Raw genomic sequence first — 5,762 nt, forward strand, 5'->3', positions numbered from 1 at the left:
CTCATTGTGACTCGAATCCAATTTTAATTAAATGAAAGAATTTTATTATGAAGCTAATATAACACGTCTATTTATATCACGTTTTACGAACACACAACCAAAAAAATAACATAAACGTATCTGTATATAAAAAAGAGAACGAGAAAAACAAACCTACTACATTAAAACATTCGGCCGTGAACCGGAAGCCACACCTCCTCACCCACAACGGATGTACAAAAGTTTTATTCGAAATATTTATATACACGTGCTTTATTTGCCCAAGTTCACGGACCGCGCTTAGCAAATATCGAAACCGCGGCTGCTCTAGTGGCGAAGGGTGCGTACTACGCCTATCAGAGTTACAAATGTGAGTTGCGGTTGTATTGCAAGATAGGTGTTGGAAAACATGCTAAAGTTTGTTTTCTTGTTGCTTTAGGCCTCGAGATGGGGGTAAACAGATGATGGTTCTTAGCTTTTCCATGAAAATACAATACGTCTGTATATATGTTTTGAAATCAACATATTAGAATTAATCCGCCATACCAAACTATATCCTGATCGACCCCCATAGCTGTAATTATAACTTCATATATTTTGCTAAATATTCTTATGAATTTTTTTTAAAGAATCGTCAAACCTATTTTACTCCACTTGTCCGATATAATGCCTATATATAAAAATGGACCTCTCGATCAAATGATTCGGTAAAACTCGAAAACGGCTAAACCGATTTGGCCAGTCTTAGTCTTGAAAAATTCGTGCCAATCCAGAGATGGTCGGAAAGGTGAGATATTTACATTTTTTATTAGGAATTTTTTGTAGAAGTGTAATTTGAATAAAACAATGGACGGCGGCTAATACGTAAAATGTCAAAAATTTTTGACAGATGATGTTCAATTACGTTTAATGCAATGTTGTTATACAAGAATATTATTTAATAATGATTAAATTGTAGTAAGTAGTTTTATTTGTACACAAAAACGTTATTAAACGGGCCTCAAGTGTTACTGCAAACTCAAAATATCAACTTTTTTGAAATGTTGATATGAAAATGCACTATTTGCTCATTTGTATAATTATATACTCATTGGTGTTTATAAAACATTTTCTAAGTTATATTATTTTTTATTTATGTTATTTAAATTCAGAACCTAAATTTGGTATCGATCAAAGGGGCATTTTGTCGAATAACATTTTCCCAGTTATAATTTTCCAGAATTTATCGAAGAATAGATAGTAATTTATGAAGGTCCGGGGTTAAAAGGGTCTACCGCCGATAAAGTCAGTAAAGTTTTGTATTGTTCAAAACAATATTTGAAAGTAGAGGGAAAAGGGTGTATACCCAGCTTTAACCTTGATTGACATGACCCAGCTATGGGAACATAAACGTTAATCTTTGAAAATACTTGTTTAGAATATACCTTACTTAGCAAAACAACGTTTGCCGGGTCAGCTAGTATTGTATATAAAATCAATTGTAACAGTATATTTAATTTATGAAAGAGTTAATAACTGAGGATAAGAAACGTTTTGGAACACCCTTGAAGTGTAAGCAACATTATTCGAACTAATCGTTTTAAAATATATTATTCTCAAATTATATAAATAAGATATTACTGCATAACGTAATAAATCATTCTAAAACATTTGTATTTCAAAAGTTGAGCCCTATATATTCAGGTGTACGTGCTTTGTGCCTTACGTATGTCACCTCACATTCTATGTTATACGCCCTATGACTATCATACGCTATTGCATACACTCAATGCCTAACTTATATACCTAATAAGCCTATATTTCTTAGCTTATACCTATTTTTTTAATTGAACTCCATATTTTTTCCACCGAGAATCAAACCCGGATCTCTCCCCGTGGTAAGCGACATCCTAGACCACTGGGCTTCCGCGATGCAACAATTGTTCTTACTTCGCGTGTCATCGCATCGCCTTAGTACTAATTACGACTAATTGAGTAAATGAACTCTGAAAACCATAGTGCGTTCCATAATACAATAATAATCAAGGTGAAGTTTTACTAAAATTAAAATAGGGTCTGCTATCTATTTATTGATATATCATTTTATATTTTATGATTTTAGAAAAACTAAACTAATATCTGTTTTTATTATAAGCTACAATTTCAATTCTTAAACAAATATGTGCGTTCACAAATATTGTGTGCATTTATGTGCATTCAGACATGTGAGCGAAAGGATTATTATAAAAGTTCAATAAACGCTATGCGGAGGATAACCTTCACTATTTAACTAGGTCGAATATAAAGCATAGCTTATTTACACAGGGCTATGTATTTACACTTTGCTCATTTTATACAAAATTTGTATATGCAAATATGCTTAGGCATATATTGCAGTAAACATCCATGGTGTGAAATCATTAATTCTCATTTTTTGCTGTTAATATTTTTATTAGTTAAACTCTAATGCATGGAAAAATTTTTACTGAAAATTGCATTTTTGAACGCTATTTGGAAAGATTAGTTTTACAAGAAAAGTTATTTCCATTTATATTTTCAACTTTAAACCCGCATCTAACCGAGGTTGAAAAGAGCAGAGCTCTTACCACTAAGCCACCGAAAAGCCCCAATTGGTACTATTTTGTAACTAAATATATTCCAGTTCCATCCTATAAAACATGACACTCTAATCGATTGGAAGTGTGGATTGAAAAATTGGAAGTGTTATGTACACATACGTAATTACTGAAATAAAAGTTAATGACACGACCATAACCTATTCGCTTTGGGTGATTTGAATGTAATGGTAATTATTTTTGATATTTATAGCAAAATAAATATTCCTATAAAAGAAAGAATATGTATAAATTAAATCTATATAGCATTTGCATTTTTATACGATAACCCCTAACATTATTCCTACATCATGAGTTTCTTCACGTGTATAGCCCCTTACGTATCCCTAAACATTACATTCTATGTTGTTGTAGGCCTTATAACTATTATATCGTACTTTATTTCCATCACACCGTATACGCTCATGCCTATATCTTATATCTAATACGCCTATACTTATTACCTATAATTTTTCTTACATGCTATTTCTACCCTTACCGGGAACCGAACCGGGTCCGCCGCGTGGCAGGCAACGACCTTAACCACTACACCACCGTGATGCTACGATCAATCGTCTTTTCTCGCGTGTCGTTGCGTCTTCTTAGGATTGTTTATCTAATTAATTAGAAAATGAACCGCGGAAAGAACAGTGCGTCCCTTAATATATTAAGGATGGGGGACCCAATAGAGTAGTGGTTAGCGCGCTCGACTACCACGCGGAGGTCCCGGGTTCAATTCCCGGTATTGATAATAGATAGGTAGAGAATAATACGTAACGTAAAAATATAGCGTATAAATAGTAGGATTAAGGTTTATAACGAGTAATAGGGTATGTAAGGAATATATGTTAATAATTATATATATATATATATAATAAGTTAATAAGCAAATAATAATCTAGCAGTAATAGACTATTTATAAGGATAGGAATTGTTGGTGTAGGTAATAGATTATTTATAAGGAAAGGAATTGCTGGTATAGGTATCTCTATAATATATATTATATAACAGTATTGTATAATTATTTAAATATATATATATATATATATATATATATATATATATATATATATATAAGTATATATAAATTATATATATATATATATATAATAAGTTAATAAGCAAATAATAATCTAGCGGTAATAGATTATTTATAAGGATAGGAATTGTTGGTGTAGGTAATAGATTATTTATTAGGATAGGAATTGCTGGTATAGGTATCTCTATAATATATACTATATAATAGTATTGTATAATACGATTATATTATATCTATATAATAGTATTGTATAATATCACCAAGGTTGAAACAGCAGAGCTCTTACCACTTGCCACCGAAAAGCCCTAATTGGTACTATTTTGTAACTAAATATATTCCAGTTCCATCCTATAAAACATGAAGCTCACTTCTAATCGATAACTTTTATAATTTAATTGTAAATTTTACCACATTAGAAAATATATAGTGTGCAGAAGTTACCTGATTTATTTTATAGTAACTTATCTATCCCCTTCAATGTAGTGCAAATTATAAATAATGACATAAAAATAATGGTTCTAAAAATTATAGATTCAATTTGCACAGCACTATAAATTGTGATGATATTATTACTTGATGTAAAATTTTCAATGCTTCTAAGTGCCTAGAGAAAGCTATTATGAACATATAATGTGATGGCAATTATGAATAAATTGCAGAACAAGAACGAGAAATTTGATATGCATTGTAACAGCATTAAAGACTAACTTTCCATTGCGTAGTTTTTACAACTTTTCAGTTTTTGCTAATTTTATAAGATAATAAGCGTGATGTATCATAAATTCAAGTTGAATTATTCAACAAACTTTATAGATATTGAAACAAATATTTGTTCGTTATATTATAGCTCATTCTCCTAAATTTATAATTTTTGAAAAATATTGAAAAGATGATCATTAACAGCAGACAATAAAATAATCATTTTTTCTCAAAAAACTGATTTAAGAATAACTATTTCTAAAATAGTAATTTATACTAATTTATTTAAGTCATAATTTAGGAGAATGGGAAATTTATTACAAAATTTGTATGTAAAAATGAAATGGTTGAAAAAAAAGATAGTTTTATATTAAAAATAAAACTAGAAAAAAACTGTAAAGTGCTGAAAGAAATTTAACAAAGCTCAATTGTTATTATAAGCCAAATTATATAAATGCAAAGTAATTATTATGTTATTATCGAATTTATAAAAACCTTTATATCTTCTACGATCCCTGTCTACTGTTTTAAAAATATCCCAAATACATATAACTAAAATAGTAATATGCCATATTAACCAAATTGAAAGATACACTAGAAATAATCAAAGTTCAATGAATAACGTGTACATCATTTATAAGGTATATTAAATTATTTATTTGATTTTATAGTGAATAATTTGAATAATTCTGCATAGAAAAACAGTATATCATACCACGCTTTTTTATCTAGACTGTCTACGAAGCTGCAGTTTATCATACGACACATACATCGGCACTTTTGCTTAATTTACGAGCAACGTGTTGTACAACTAGAAAATTCTTGAGGCAGGTTTATAGTTATTATATTAAAATTCTAGCTTCTAATAATGGTAGAATGAGTCTTTAAACAATAAACTTCATTGCCACTACCGAAAATTGAAATGTACATTGGTAATTTTTTATATTACGTTGCTTTTGGATAATGATTCATTACTGGATGTATCATTGATGGTCTATGAGCAAGATCACTTTATATCAAGGGCGAGTAACCTCTTTAAACCACGGACCAATTTAAATTTTAAAATTTTATGGCAAGCCGCACGTGATTTATATATATACTAGCTGACCCGACGAACGTTTAACCAGGAGGAATATTTTTAGGCAATCATTAGTATAAAAAATAAATAATTAATTCGAATGCATAAATATGTGGTTATTTTAATGAAAGGGGCAGCTAACACAAATTACTTCGATAATTTCCCATTGCAATGTTAAAATACTAACATTCATTTTCGAATTATGTTATGCTATGCTTAGCGATTCGAGTGAGATTTCAAAAACTTATTATAGATGCGTTAGTATTGATAGTAAGAATTAGTTGGACTTACCAAACAACCTCTTCACATGATATCAGAGGTTTAGTCTAACACAATGTACACGATCATGCCTGCAAAACCAAAAGAAAAATTA

This window comes from Ctenocephalides felis, unplaced genomic scaffold (assembly GCF_003426905.1).
Source record: "Ctenocephalides felis isolate EL2017-DRISC unplaced genomic scaffold, ASM342690v1 CF-g0.4_SCAFFOLD_03571, whole genome shotgun sequence".
In the NCBI taxonomy this organism is placed as follows: Eukaryota; Metazoa; Arthropoda; class Insecta; order Siphonaptera; family Pulicidae; genus Ctenocephalides; species Ctenocephalides felis.